Genomic DNA, 16817 nt, shown 5'->3' on the forward strand with positions numbered 1-16817 from the left:
TTATTTCACTTGAGAATTAGGAAGTGAGGCATTTTATGGGCCTGCCTTTCCCAGCCTAGATACAATAATATTTTGGTTTCTTGGGCCACGGCTCTGGCTATTTGTTCTCTGCTTGTTCTCTTATGCCTTGGATACTAAACCATGTTTCTCCAACTTGGCTCATTTCCTGAGGCTTGGGACAGAAGACCTTTGTCTATCACCTTTTCTTTTACGTCTTCACACCCAGATTACTGGTCCATGTAGCTGCCTATCCCTAAAGCCCTCTTTAGATTAATTAATGAAAGCTTGGAGAAGACCCAGATACAATATTATTTAAGCTGCTTTCTCCAAAATAGCCCAGTGTAGTGAAAAGAAAATCAATTGAGATTTAGGAGACCTGGATTTTAGCCTTTCTTAGCCATGGAGGCTCACTATTTCAATGACTTCTCTTCTATCCATTTAATTATTATGCAACAGCCAAAGCAAGCTTAAAGTGTAAATTGGATTATGTCACTTAAAATCCTTCAGTGGTTTCCCAACCTACTTAGGTCTTAGCCCCAAAGTCTTTACTGAGGCCTAAAAGGTCTTCCATGATGTGACTCCATCCTGACTACCTCCCAATCCTCATTTTTACCTTTTTCTATGTTACTTGCTATGCTTCAGTCACACTGGCCATTTCCCAAGATTTGTCCCACTTTAGAATCTTTGAATCAACTGTTTCTACTTCCTCAAATGCTTATTCCCTCCATTTTTGCCTGGCTAACTCTTAATTCCTGGGTTTCAGCTTAGATATCATTTCTTTAAAATGCTCTTTCATAACCTAGAAGAAATGCTCTAGCTAAATGAAAGGCAGCCAAATTGAGCCCAGAGCCTTGGGGGTAAGCTTAATCTAACCTTTTAGCCTGTGCTTTTGAGGTGTGTCAAACTCTTCTTGTGGCTTTTTCCAGCAATAAGTATTATATACAGGTCCAATTATATGCAGGCTGGATAAGTAGGGATTGATGCTAACAATATGGCACCTGGAACTTAAAAACATTTTTAAAAAATGTAATTCATTCAACTTGAAGTGACCACTGCCAGTAAAGGAAAGGAATGGCAAGAGAACATACGTTTATTCAAAAAAAAATGAAGAAAACATACATTTATTGATTATCTTCTTTAAGGTTTGGCAAATTTTTCTGTAAAGAGCCAAATAGTAAAAATTTTAGGCTTTGTGGCCATGCAGTCTCTATTGCAACAACTTCATTTGACTCCTGTAGCATGAAAGCAGCCATAGAAAATATATGAAAAAATGAGTGTGGCAGTGTTCCAATAAAACTTTATTTACAAAAACAGGTGATGTTGGTCTACTAGTTATTATTTCCTAGGCCCTGACTTAGTGTGTTCCAGATGCTTGACATGCATTTACTCTTTATGACAACCTGATAGACAGCTGGTTATCCATTTTATAGGCTCATAGAGATGAGGTGACTTGTCTAGAGCTGCTCAGAAAGGGAAAGAATTAGGACTCTAAGCTAGGCTTTGAAGATTGGAAAAAGGAAATGGTCAACAAAGTTTAATTTAACAAATATTCATTGAGTACCTACTATATGATTATAGTAATGCTAGACATTTGATTAGCATCTTTATACTTCAATTTTCTCTGAAGACCTTTTATTATTTTAAAATAATTTTGGGGGGCATCATGGTATAGTGAAAAGAATGTGAGTTTTAGAATCAAACATAACTCAAATTTTAACCCCACTACTTAAAAACTTTGTGAATTTGCGAAAGTTATTAAGTTCTGGCCTTAACATACTGAGACCAAAACCAGTAAAGTGATATTGGTAGATGCTAGGCTTCTATTAAATAATTTTTTTTTCTGAGATTGGGTCTTGCTCTGTCTCCTGGGCTGCAGTGCAGCGGCATCATCATAGCTCACAGCAATCTCAAACTCCTGGGCTCAAGCGATCCTCCTGCCTCAGCCTCCCAAGTAGCTGGGACTACAGGCCCATGTCGCCATGCTTGGATAATTTTTCTATTTTTTGTAGATACAGAGTCTCGCTCTTGTTCAGGCTGGTCTTGAACTAGCCTCAAGCAATACCCCCTGCCTTGGCCTCCCAATGTACCAGGATTATAGATGTGAGCCACCGCACCTGGCCTATTAAATATTTTTTCAAGTGAAATTTTATATTCAAAGGGACATTATACTTTTTATATTATTTGCGTTTTTCTGTACTAGCTACTGTAAGGTCTTTATAGATTTTAAAACTTTTAAAAATACGGATTAAGAGGAAACAGCCGTTCTTTATCTCCTTCAGGGCTGATTTGTCTCTAAGAATTTGGCTTGTGTGATGGAGCCAGAATTATGTCTTCACCAGCAGGAAGAAGCATTTGGGGAGATTCATGGAACACAGATACTAAAGACAATAGTATACAAGTTGTTGAGTCCTGCATTCTTTCTCTTTTATTTGCTAAGTGACAAAGAATCATCTGGAGAGTGAGAGTAACTTGTAAGGTCCACATCATGATCATGTTCGATACTCATATTCAGAGTGGACTTTGGCATGGTCAGTGGTTATTATAGGTGGTCGACAATTTGAAAAGATGCAGTGGGAAGAGTTAAGTGGGTTGTGGGAAAGATGTTTATGAGCAAAACAGAGCTGCTGTTACTTTGAGGATTGTCTTAGGGATCTGATTACATTACAGAAACTTCATCTTGATGATTGGTATCTCTTATTCCACAGGCTATATAATTTCAAATTTCAGGCATCTCTTAAATGCACACCAGAAGTGCCTTCTTCTGCTCCTAGAGCAACCAGAAAAGCTTCACTGTGGAAAAACTTGCTGTTCCCTTTCTGTGCCTCTTCAGTTGTAAGGACATTCACTCCACTTTGCATGAAGCACCTTGTAAGTGTTCTCATTAGAGGCGCCCCTTGGACTCTCTTGTCCTTATCTGGGTCTGTTGTACTAGTGAAAAAAAAAACCCCAAACTTCAAAAATAAATGTGGAGAAAGCATAAACTGGTTCATGGTTGAAAATATGGCATTTGGTACAGTTTTAGTAATCTATAAACTTCATATCTTTCTGCTTTTATCAGACAAAAAGCAAATTCCTCTGACCCATGAAGTTGATCTGTGAACTCTGTCAAAAAATTCAAAACCCCACAGTTGTAGATCGTGCATTCCATTAGCATAATTTGCCACCCAAGGTGTAAATGTATATTCCCTAAATTGGCACATAGTATAGATAGTGTTTTACAGTATGTTAAGAAAAGAGTGTTTGCCACATAGTAGAGTGAATTAAAATTTTGCCACAGGAATTACTATTTTCTCTTCACCTTTTCTTTTAGAAATTGTGAGTTGTAATACAAATGTAAATGTAGTCATTGAGATAGATACTATACTTCAACCAAATGAGACCATACGCTCTAACAGAGTCTTTGGGGGTTGAACAGTGTGAGAATCTGATTTTCATAATCATGTCAGTTTGGTAAATTAGGACAAAAAAACCCCCCAAATGTCTCAATTAGTCAAGTTCAGTTTTGGGATTTCAGAGAACCAGTTTATAGGATGAAATTAATATTAATAAATTGGAGAATTTGAGAATCTGAATTTCCCTTTGCCTCCACTCTGAAGCTTCCTTCTCTCTCTCTTTGTGTGTGTGTGTGTGTGTGTGTGTAGCTTGGGTGTTTGCAGAACTTACTTCACTGTTATTAAAGCTTTGTAAGATTCCTCTAGGATCTCCATGATGATGTTCCTCTTTTTTAATTCCTGAAATTAAAATGTGTTGGAATGCTTGGCTGCCTTTCACTCCCTCCTCAATGGACCCTTTAGTTTTTCACACCAAGGTGTCCTTCAGGGTGCCAGGTCAGGCTACCAAAACAGCTTCTAGGAGGGGATTAGAACCAATTAACATCTTTGTACACAAAAGCCACTGGCAGCTGAACAGGCAGCCTGGTGGCGGCTCCAGAGCTGCATTTTAAATAGGGGCCTTCTGTACTTGAGTTCAAGTAGGAAGAGGTGGAGAAAGTTTTTATTTATAATTGAAAATGCTGTTTTTGGATAAAGTCTAATGAAAAGAAAAGTAGTGTTCAGAAGTATCTAACAAATACCATTTGAATGTTGGTCTATATTGTATGCGAATCCATCAAGGATGCTCTCACAATATAGCCTGCTCCTTGGCACATATTGAGATGAAGTGATGTTTCTTCACATAACAATTTTGTCCTTACATTTCTCTTGTTCTCTGTTTTAAAAAAAGTTCAGCTGGATCCCAAGGCACAAAAAGGAGCTGCTCCAAAGGATATATGGTCTTAAAAGCCAGTAGCCTTTTCATAAGAAATCTATCGTATGGATACCTGTACCACAAAATCTTTGTTTGGGGCAAAATAAAGTGGAGAGAGGCATTGTGCAAAGTTTGTTTGTTTCTTAACCTTTCAGTTTGAGAGAGGTTGAGTAATTTTAAGAACAATAACCAAATTGTTATACTTTTTATTTTTATTTTTTTACCTTTTTTATTTTTGGAAGTACTATGTCTTTTGATGTTCAGGAATACTGGACTCAATAAAGATGTTAGAATTAAAACAAAGAGATTTTGTGACCTAAGTAATTGGGAAGAGTCTTAGAGACACAATTGGAAACTCTTAAGAATAATGTTTTTAAAGATGTAATGGAACCTGTTTTTACATTTGGATGATGAGTTTTCAAATACATTTTAAAGCTCAAGGGTAAAGTAGGAGTGTTTTCAATCCACTTAATATTCCACCTTCTAAGCTTCCTCAACTGCAAGGCATATGGCTTTCTCTAGAAATACTAGAAAATAAAATAGTGCTTTCAGAATCTCATCCCAAAGACTATAGTCTTTTTTCCCCACATGGAGTCCATGGGGAAAAAATAGAAAAAAAGAAATTAGCTAATATATGGTAGGTCAAAAGAATGATGGTGATCACAAATTTACTAAATCAGGGCAGAAAATGTAAGGAAAAATGGGACAACCTGATAGTCTATTTTCTGTCCTGTTACATATTTTTGTTTTATAGAAGGAAACATTGAAGAGAATAGTATGCATTTCTCTTTCAATGGCTTGAATGGAAAATGTTTTTAAAAAGTCAGCCTCCTGGTCCCTAATCTAAATTATGGTCATTTTCAGTTTCCTGGGTTTTATACATAACTCTAGATTCTTCTTAGTGTGATATTTTCGAAGCAAACCTTAATACAGTCTCAATGTGTGGCTTCCCCCCTGGGTTTTAGTTTCAGATACTGTATTGTGAGTCTTCAGACATGTTGAGTCCCCCTAATGTTAAATGGTAATTGCTAGAAGTATAGGTGGGGATAGAAACATTGTTATATTTTGTTCATTTTTCACACTTCAGCAGTTATCCCTTTTTCTCTCTTGCTGTATGCTTATTAGGGTATGAAATGCAGGTGTGTGGGAAATGGCTAGCGGACATTGACAGGTTATTTTGTTGGTCACTGCCTAATTAGTAGCATAGTGGATGCACCCTGCTAAGCTTTTAGTGTGGGGCAGCAGAGCTGGTCTGTTCTAATTTCCTCACGGCTTTGATATTCGCCAAGAGATTGACGGTTTACACAAAAAGCCAAGGCCCGAAGGAGGCCTGTGGAAACAATGAGCTTTCTTGCTTGTAGACACCACAGATGTGAGAGAAAGCTGGCTAAAAACAATTGGCTGACACTGTCTAATTGTCTCCGATGTCAGCGTCATTAATGTTTTCCCATGTAAAACGGAGAAGGCCAAGGTTGTATCCTCCCTTTATTTTGAGGCACATGATTATGTAACTTATCGAGATTCAGATTAAGTGTTAATTGTATTTGTGCAATAAAGAAACTGAAGCTACCTTGGATTTAATGAATATGTGCTTAATTAATTTTGACAGCTTTTATCTTTATTACCTTTTGAATAATCCTTAGCAGAATTAATACCATTTTTCAGTAATTAAAATCACAACTCATTTAATAATAATATATATTTACATTTCTTTCTGAGCTCAAACCAGGGAAATGATTATGAACCTTATCTTCTGGGAAGCTTCTTATGAATGTGTTAAGCAATAATTAGAACAAATACTTAGGGATGTCAGCAGAGCTGTTCACGTTAGACAACTGACCCAAGTGTTCTAAAGAAACACATGGTAATAGCCAAGAGGCACAAAATTACAAGGCTACCCCTGTGAAACTCCAAACCTATTTTTATCTATGAAATGGCTTTAAAGATTTTTTCCTGAGGAGGGGAAAACTAGGAAGGTGAAACCCTAGGAAGAACTGACAGATTGGACTGAAATTAAACATTTTTTTGCAAGGTAAGACCTGTAGTTTCCTACAGTGCTGATGATATATCAATCCAAACTGAAATATATTATTTGTCATTGTAATCAGCAAATATTATCATACAGTTAGCACTGTGCAGCAACATCTGTGACACCAAAATAAGTCAAGGCAGATACTGTAGTTTCTGATCCTTTTGATATTTCTTAGGTCTTTTCAGAGGAGTACATTTTTTTCATCTGAACAATGTAGTACCCCAGAGAAGTGGCAGAGGAACGGAGCTGTGCCCAGGAGCAGATGTATCTGTGATTCATTTATTGTCTGTGAAGCTTTTGAGTAGGGGAAGCCCACATATCCTGAGTTCCACATTAAGTTAAAACATAACAAATCTGATTCTCAAAAATAATCTCTTTGCAGAATCAGCCTCCCTCAAAATCATTGTCCCAGGGAAGCTTCATGTTTTCCTCTGAACCTTTTATTTATCAGGCTTGTTACTTGAACACACAACTGCCCTTGACAGAAAGCATTGATTTTTGAACTTGGGGTCATGCATAGAAAATTATATTGCCAAGTGTTTGGTTTCCTAAATGCCTTCCTTAAGACCTGCATAATAGCACTGGCAAAATGCAGTCCACAGAGTGAATGCCCAGTATGTGTGCGCCCCATATGTTGCCCACAGTGGTTTCGTAGGGGATGTATTACAGCATGGTTTATGACCAGAGAGAGCCTGGTGCCATGGAAAAGTATGTAGCCTTTGGGGTCAGGTAGACCTGAGTTTGAATCTGGCCTCAGCTACTTAACTGGCTGAATGACTTTTAGCATGACCTTTTTGAGTCTCAATTTCTTCATATTTAAAAGGGATAATAATAATAATAACAACACTTTGCAGGGTTGGTGTAAGATCACCTACTGTAGCTATATGATTTCTAATTGTGTGTACCTGAGCATGTTACCTAACCTAAGCTTAGTTCCTCATATGTAATATGGGGATGGTGATAGTATATCCTTATAGTATTACAGCGAGGAGTAGTGAACTGCTATTAATGTGAATAATAGCTATGATGACTGCCACTGACATTTATTGAAGGCGAACTCAGTAAAAATTGCACAGAGTCTGAAACTTAGTAAGCACTTTATAAATATTAGCTGCAATGGATGCATTTATTGTGAAGCCCTCAGAGGTGTTGAAGAATTTCAGCTGTCAAATTCTTCACATACCATTGTCAGCAGACCCTGGTGAAGCAGTGCCTCAACCAGGCATTTCCTATCTATGAGGTTAAGAAAGCATTAGATACGAGTCCCTACTCTTTTCTTTTGAACCCTTTACCCTTAGTCCCTCCCTTATCTTCTACTCTCTTTTTCTAAAATTCTGTTCTCCAAAGACGGCGACAGTGTGAAGGTTTACTCTGAATAAGCCCAGGCTTCTCCAGAAAATGGTAATTGCTCATCTTGATTTATTCCAGTGTGTAAGCTGTCTGCATGCAGCTTTTCTCTCAATGACCTGGACCAGCTGGGCACTGCTGCCTCATGATTGGCAGATCCTTATGCACTGGGTGCAGCCAGATGGGCCTAGAGAATGCCCTCTTCTTCCCCTTTGTTTTTATTGGATTAATTTTCCCCCAAAAAGGATAAAGTTTCACAATTTTTAAACACTGTGCCTACATTTGCCTGTGTTGGTTTATTTTAAACACAAAGGAATATTTTATTCCTGTAGGTTTATCAAACTCTCTCATTGGTTGGAAATTCTGGAAATAGGATTTTGGAGCTTGGTAATCTAGAGAATCATAGTCTTTCATTTGCAACAGCAAGAGAGTTTCTGAGAGGCTAGTGTCATCACCCAAACGAGAATTTTGGTTGCCTGAGAGGGACTCTGGATCATTTAACCCAATGGCTTCAAATCTGTTTAGCAAATATCTCTGAAACATCAGTTTCACAACACAACAGCAAGCTACTGGGTTGGCTGTAAGGAAGACCTATCTGCTTATGGGAAGTAGTATGTAGTATAGTGGTTGCATGTACAGACATTGATATCACATCTGGGTTAAATCTTTTTTCTATCCTTTATCAGCTTAGAGAAAATACCTGCTCTAAGGAAGGCACCTGCCTTCCTCATCTGTTAAAAAGGGATTGAGAATACCAACCTCACAGGGTTGTTTTTAGGATTAAACAAGTTACTGTGTGTAAAGCAGTGATCACTCAATAAATGGTAGTCATTGATAAGGCAGTTTCTGCCTTAACTGAAGGATACAGACATGAGAAAGAGAGGATTTCCATGTCACGTGGTGAGGGCAGTAGGCTCATTCCTGCAGGGTGGGAGGAAGAAGGCTTCCTGGAAAGGACACTCACTACTTTAGTCTTGATGGATCAGGCAATCACTCAGGAAAAGGAGGGGAAAGGACCATGTTTTCCCAATGAAAGAGACAGCAAGAGCAAATGCAGAGATGAGAAAATGTGGTATATGCCAGGTACTGCAAGAAATCCAGTGCTATTAGGAGCTCAAAGCCCTTGGGTTGTACTTACCTGTTAAAAGAGGCTGCTTGGAAGTGGGCTGGCAATCTTTTGGCCTTTCTTTTGTTTTTCTTCCCTCAGGGTAACTTAGCATGTTCCAGCTCACCTTAGAAGGTGACCTAGTCTAAAGAATGCCACCTCTTCTTTAATTTGTTTAACTTCTATTCTGAAAAGAGAGGTCACTTATGGGGAAAGGTCATGTTTGTCATTTAAGGAAAAGTCAAATATGGTTTTCCAGACCTTCTGTTTTCAGCTGTGTGACCTTGTACTAATTATTTAACCCATGCCACAGATTCTTCATCTATAAAATTCAAATTTGGATAATAATATTTATCTCATCTGGGATATTTTAGGATTAAGTGATATAATCCATGTAAAATGCTTGGGACAGTCCCTGATAAAAAGTGTAAGCTCAAAGTTAATATTGATGTGTTAACTACTCCCAGGAGTATTGCTATTCGGAACAGAGGTCAAGAGAAGTAGAAAAGGTGATCCAGTACTTTCAGTCTTCTCTTCTAGAGAAAATTTAGTACCACCACACATACTGTAGTTTGAAAGGAAGTACAAATCCTCAACAGTCGTTCTGAGCTCCCTGTGCTATTTTCTCACACAGTCAGAAGCTTTTAAGGCAAGAGTCCTGGGAAAAAACCCACCCCACGAGGCAGAACCTTTTTCTCCCTTCTCTATCTTCCTCCCCCTGGTTCCACTGGCTCAATTCCCCCTCCTTTGCTCCCACCCTTCCTTCCTTCTGTTTTTACAAATTAGAGTGTTTGGCTTGGAGAACAGAGGATGGGATGGATTTTAAACCCATGGCTAGGTGTCCTTGTGTAAGACAACTTGTACAATCACATGAAATGGCTCTTATCTGCTTCTCAATTCTCAACTCCTGTTTGAGCTCACTCAATGATGATTATTTTGTTTTATTTCTAATTGTGGTAAAATACACATAATATAAAATTTACCATCTTAACTGGTTTTAAGTGTACAGTTTAGTAGTGTTAAGTGTATTTACATTGTTATGAAACCACTCTCCATAACTTTTTAATCTGGTAAAACTGAGACTTTGTATCTATTTATATTAAAAAACCTCCTATCCTTCTCTCCCCCAGCCCCTGACAACCACCATTATACTGTCTGTCTCAATGAATTTGACTACTCTAGGTGCCTCATATATGTGGAATCATACAGTATTTGTCCTTTTGTGACCGGCTTATTTCACTTAGCTTAATGGAGTCACAGTTGATCCATGTTGCAACATGTGTTAGAATTTCTTTCCTTTTTAAGGATGAATAGCATACACACGCTGTTTTGGTTACTATAGCCTATGGTAGTATAATTTGAAGTTAGGTAGTATGATGCCTCCAGATTTATTCTTTTTGCTTTGGCTACTCAGGCTCTTTTTTGGCTGAATATGAAATATATATATTTTTTTCTATATCTGTGAAATATGACATTGGTAATTTGATGGGGATTATGTTGAATTTGTAAATCACTTTGGGCAGCATGAACATTTTAACGAATACAAAATTTTTGAAGTGTTATCATGATCTTTCCCCACCTGTAGGCTTTAAATTACTTTTTATTAAATTTTTTATATTGGCACAGTTGCATACAATAATATTTGTCAGTTTTAAGTGTACAGTTTAAAGAATTTTGAAAAATGATCGCTTCTCGGCCTTTTGGCTAAGATCAAGTGTAGTATCTGTTCTTATCACTTTAATATCTGATACGTCCTCTATCCGAGGACAATATATTAAATGGATTTTTGGAGCAGGGAGATGGAATAGGAGCTTGCTCCGTCCACTCCACGCATCGACCTGGCATTGCAGTACTTCCAGGAACGGTGCACAAAAGAAAAAAAAAAAAAAGAATTTTGAAAAATGTATCACACCAGGTAAATACCACCACAATCAAGATTAGAACAATTTTATCACCCCCAAAATTCCCTTGAGCCACTTTTAGTTATTTCTTTCTCCCATCCCCAATAACCATTGATCTGTTTTCCATCACTATAGTTTTGTCTTGTCTAGAATTTTATATGATTGCAATCATACAGTTTTTAGGTTTTTGTGCTTGGTTTCTTTCATGTAACTTAATGATTTTGAGATTCATCTATGCTATTTTGTATATGTAGGTCATTTCTTGAGGATTCCATTATATGCATATACAGATACCAAATTTATTCATTTAACAATTGATGGACATTTTTTTTGCTTTTGTTTTTCAGTTTTTGGTTATTACACATAAAGCTTCTATGAATATTTGTGTACAACCTTTATGAAGGCATACATTTTCATTTCTTTTGGTTGAATACCTAGGAGTAATTTTCTTGGGTCATATGAATAACATATGTTTAACTTTAAAAGACACTGCAAACTACTTTCCAAAATGGGTGTACCCTTTTGCATTCCTTTCAGCTACGCATAAGCCTTCTAGTTACTCCACATCTTTGCTAACCTTTGCTAGTAATAGTCTTTTTAATTTTAGCCATTCTGGTGGTATCTTATTGTGCTTTTAATTTTCATTTCCCTAATGACTAGAAGTGTTGATCATCTGTTCATGTATTTGTTAGTCATCCATTTATCTTCTTTGGTGAAATGTCTGTTCAAATTTGACCCATTTTACAATTTCTTTTTGAGTTGTAGGAGTTCCTTATATATTCTTGATAAAAGGCCTTTATTAGATATTTTCTCCCAGTCTGTGGCTTGCCTTTTCATTTTGCTAATAATGTTTTCTATCTTTGTTGAAAATCAATTGACAATTTATGTCTATATGGTCCATTTCTGAACTTTCTTCTGTTCCATTTATCTACACATGTCTATTCTTAAGCCAATACCATACTGTTTTGATTGCTGTAGCTTTATAATGAGTCTTGAAGTTAGGTAGTATATGTCTTCGAGCTTTATTATTTTTGAAAATTACATTGGCTCCATAGTAGACCTATTGGCTCCAGGTTCTTTGCATTTCCATGTATGTTGGGACTTTAAGCTCTTTGGGTATAGAAACTATGTCTAATCTTTTTACTGTCACCCCACAGTGACCCTAGCACTTTACTTGCTAAGGTACGTTTCCATACTTGTTGAATGATCAGTTAATGGGTATTGATTGAATCAGTAGGATTAAACTCATTCAATCCTAGAATCTTAGAGCTAGAAGATGACTTACAAGGACACTTAAGATGAAGATTAAGCATAACCATCTCATTAAACATATGATAAAACTGAGGCCCAGATAGATTGAATGATTACCTAAGGCAAGTAGAGGCAGTTAGAACCAGAACTCAAGTCTTTGACCTACCTACCTCTAAATCAGGCACTGGGCCTACCTGGGTTGGTGGGTCTGTAGAACTCTATTAGTATATCAGAGATAGGATTTCATTCTTCCTTTACCACCAGCACTCATCAATGACGTGCCAGGTCCTAGGGATACAGAGAGGAATGGAGCATGGTACTTACATGTTCATGGTCTATCAGGATCTACTTTTGTACTTTTCACTGAAAGTGCCCCAGACAAGGCCCTGATGTGTGTGTGGCCTAGAAAATATGCCTAAAGGAAACCTTAGGCATCTGTGTTTTAGTGGCAGACCTAAGGCAAGTTAGTACCTGAGTGAATGTGATCAAAGACTCCACAGGCACAAGCAACAAGGCCAAGGACAAAATTCTTGCAAAGTAAATAGCCTACACATTACAGGTGCTGCCATCTGCACACCTGTATTGGAAGACTTGCTGAGTGCAGACATTTTGATGGATGGCCATGAAATTGACAAATTAAGGGGGAGGAAATTGCATCTCTAAAAGCTTCTCGTTAATCATTCTCCTTGGAATGACTCAGCCCCTTCTTCCCTTCAAGCTGTAATTTCAGTTTCTTTTTCTAATAGACACATTGGTATTTTTGTGCTTATTTCTAAACTTACTGCCTACTAAAGATTTTCTTAAAGAGAAATAGAGAAATTAGAAGGTATAATTCGAAAAGTAGCTTTTATGTGAATCGACTCTACCAATGTTAAGATTTAGGCAATACCTTCTAACGGAACATTTCTAAATTTTAATCAGCTATGGATAATTGCTACCATTTTGCTATGATAAAGGCAATTTTTCATTCTTTTAAAATACTTTTAGCCATAATTATTACACAAAAACAAATGTTAATTATATTTGAAAGCATTAAAACACATGCCATGGGCTCTTTATCAAAGAAAATGTGTTTTCCTAATATTATGTATTTGTACCTCAAGTAAACAAAATTAGGTTAATAATTTAATAAATGTTTATGAACTTAGCTCAAGAACTAGAAATTACCAGTAACATAATTACTGTTGTCTATCCTATTTTTCTGCCTTTTTTACAGCAATAACCACTATCCTAAATTTTTTATTTATCATTACCTTGCTTGCTTTATTTTTTAAAGTTATATCACTCACTAACACACACACATTTGTCTAAACAATGTATTATTTAGTTTTGCATGTGTCTGAAGTTTATAAAATGGTATCATACTTCATATAGTCTTCTAGGGTTTGTCTTTTTTCCACCCTATTGACATGTTTTTCATTCATTTTTACTGTCATATGATATAGCAACTATATCACATTTTATTTAATTGTCATTTTATCAATAGTCTTTGATGTTGTTTCCAGATATGTGCTATTACAAATATTTATGCTATGAATATTCTTGAACATGTCTCCTGACATATAAGTGCACTACTTTCTTTCAGCTGTATATGCAGAATTGCTGAATTATAAGGTATGTCAATGTTAAGCTTTACAAGCTACTGTCAAATTATTTTCCAAAGTGATTGTATCAGTTTAGAATTATACTACCCAAGTATAAGTGATTCCATTATCCATATATATTGTTAGTTTTCCTATACCACACTTGTGTCCTAAAAACCACCACACTGTTTTAAATCACCTAATAAGAAACACAGGGCTTATAAGAAAAATGGGGTTGGGGAAAAACTCTCAAAAACTTTGTCAGTGGCACAATAAAAAGAGTAATGTAATTTTACAAAGGTTAAATGGCTAAGAAATGCATAAATATCACAATAAATATAGGCCTTTACCTTGAAAAAGTTTGCTTGTGGAAGTAGGTGTTGGAAGGGCTACAGCTTCTTAAGCTATTGTGTAGTGATGGAAGGAGGGTTATCTGAAATTAGACAGAACATTATAACACCAAATGTGGGTGGATGTGGCTCCAAACACTCTGGTGAACTAAGGTAGCTGGTAGATGTTAGAGGTGTGTTTTATGTATTCCTATGTGATTTGTTTGCCTGGGTACAGTTTATGCATTTCACTGGTACTTCTTGGGGTGGAATTGTGCATAATCAAATGCAAAATTTGCATTTTGCACAATTTTTTCCTTAATATATACATTACATTAGAACAAAGTTATATTTACACATCAAATATTATAGCAGAACTAACTATATTATTTAATACTTGACTTGTCAATTTTTTTTTATTTCAATACATCTAGGGGATACAAGTCATTTTTGGTTACATGGATGAATTATATAGCACTGGGCTTTTAGCATACCCATCACCTGAATAGTATACATTGTACCCAATAGGTAATTTTTCATTGCTCCCCCCGTCCCCCTTCTGAGTCTCCAATGTCTATTATATCACTCTATATCGCCCTGTGTACCCATAGCTCAGCTTCCACTTATAATTGAGAACATGTGGCATTTATTTTCCTGTTCCTGAGTTACTTCACTTAGGATAATGGCCTCCAGTTCCATCCAAGTTGCTGCAAAACACATTATTTCATTCTTTTTTATGGCTGAGTAGTAGTATTCCATGGTATAGGATACCACATTTTCTTTTATCTACTCCTTGGTTGATGGGTACTTAGGTTAATTCCATGTCTTTGTGATTGTGAATTATGTTATGATAAACATACAATTGCATGTGTTTTTTGATATAGTGACTTATTTTCCTTTGGGTAGATACCCAGTAGTGGGATTGCAGGATTGAATGGTAGATCTACTTTGATGATCTACGTAATATCTATACTGACCTCCATAGAGGTTGTCCTAATTTACATTCTCACCAATAGTATATAAGGGTTCCCTTTTCACTGTATCTGCACCAATCTGTAGTGTTTTGACTTTTTAATAATGGCCATTTTGACTGGGGTAAGGTTTTATGTCATTGTGGTTTTAATTTGCATTTCTCTGATGATTAGGGATGTTGAGCATTTTTTCATGTTTGTTGACCATTTGTATATATTCTTTTGAAAAATGTCTGTTCATGTTGTTTGCCCACTCTTTAGTGGGGTTATTTATTTTTTTCTTATTGACTTGTTTGAGTTCCTTGTATTAGTCCAGTTCCAGGGTATTAGTCCATTGTCAGATGTATAGTTCATGAATATTTTTCCCATTCTGTAGAGTGTCTATTTACTCTTTTGATTATTTCCTTTGCTCTGCAGAAACCTTTTATTTTTTTTTTTTTTGAGACAGAGTCTCACCTTGTTGCCCAGGCTAGAGTGAGTGCCGTGGCGTCAGCCTAGCTCACAGCAACCTCAAACTCCTGGGCTCAGGCAATCCTTCTGCCTCAGCCTCCCGGGTAGCTGGGACTACAGGCATGCACCACCATGCCCGGCTAATTTTTTTTATATATATATATCAGTTGGCCAATTAATTTCTTTCTATTTATAGTAGAGACGGGGTCTCGCTCTTGCTCAGGCTGGTTTTGAACTCCTGACCTTGAGCAATCTGCCCGCCTCGGCCTCCCAAGAGCTAGGATTACAGGCGTGAGCCACAGCGCCCGGCCTGCAGAAACCTTTTAGTTTAATTAAGTACCAATGATTTATTTTTGGTTTTGTTGCATTTGCTTTTGGGGCCTAGTCTTAGTCATAAATTCTTTGCCTCAGCCAGTATCCAGAAGAGTTTTTCTTAGATTTTCTGTTAGAATTTGTATGGTTTCAGCACTTACATTTAAGTCTTTAATCCATTTTGAGTTAATTTTTATATACAGTGAGAGAAAGGAATCCAGCTTCATTCTTCTGCATGTGGCTATTGAATTTTTCCAGCACCACTTACCGAACAGGGTGTCTTTTCCCCAGTATATGTTTTTGTCTGCTTTGTTGAAGATTGGCTGGTTTTAGGTATTTGGCTTTATTTCTGGATTCTCTATTCTGTTCTATTGATCCATGTGTCTACTGTCATACCAGAGCCATAGTGTTTTGGTCTACTATTGCCTCGTAGTATAATTTGAAGTTGGGCAATGTGATGCCTCCAGATTTATTCTTTTTGCTTAAAGATTGCTTTGGCTATTCAGAATTATTCCATAACAAGTTTTCTGTGAAAAATGGCATTGGTATTTTAATAGGAATTACACTGAATCTTTAGATTCTTTTGGAAATATAGTCATTTTACCAATATTGGTTCTTCCAATCCATAAACATGTGATGTTTTTCCATTTGTTTGTGTCACCTATGATTTCTTTCATCAGTGTTTTGTAGTTCTCCTTGTAGAAAGCTTTTTACCTCAAGTATATTTGTAGGTGTTTTTTTGTTTGTTTGTATTTTTACAGTTATTGCAAATCGGATTGAGTTCTTGATTTGATTCTCACTTTGGTCATTTATTGGTGTATAGCAGTGCTACCGATTTGCATACATTGATTTTGTAAACTGAGACTTTACTGAATTAATTTATCAAATCTAGGAGTGTATTGGAGGACTCTTATAGGGTTTTCTAGGTATAAGATCATACCATTGTTTAACAGAGATAGTTTGACTTCCTCTTTTCCAATTTGGATGCCCTTTATTTCTTCTTCTTGCCTGATTACTCTGGCTAGGACTTCCAGAACTATGTTGAATAGAAATGGTGACAGTGGGCATCATTGCCTTGTTCCAATTCTCAGGGGAAACACTTTCAACTTTTCCCTATTTGGTATGATGTTGACTATGGGTTTCCTGTATATATCTTGTATTAATTTGAGGTATGTTTCTTCTATGCCTAGTGTGTTGAGGATCTTTCTTTCATGAAGGGAGCCTGGATTTTATTAAATGTTTTTCTGCATCTGTTGAAATGAGCAAATGGTTTTTGTTTTTAATTCTGTTT

General features: G+C 36.6%; 1 non-coding gene across 1 annotated transcript; it reads left to right on the top strand.

Annotated features, from left to right (window-relative positions):
- Nucleotides 1-10413: 10413 nt before the first annotated feature.
- Nucleotides 10414-10604, top strand: LOC142875726 (U2 spliceosomal RNA). The gene has a single exon (XR_012923025.1). It is a non-coding gene; the product is annotated as a U2 spliceosomal RNA (small nuclear RNA).
- Nucleotides 10605-16817: the final 6213 nt, after the last annotated feature.

Source organism: Microcebus murinus, chromosome 14, assembly GCF_040939455.1.
Source record: "Microcebus murinus isolate Inina chromosome 14, M.murinus_Inina_mat1.0, whole genome shotgun sequence".
Taxonomy (NCBI): Eukaryota; Metazoa; Chordata; class Mammalia; order Primates; family Cheirogaleidae; genus Microcebus; species Microcebus murinus.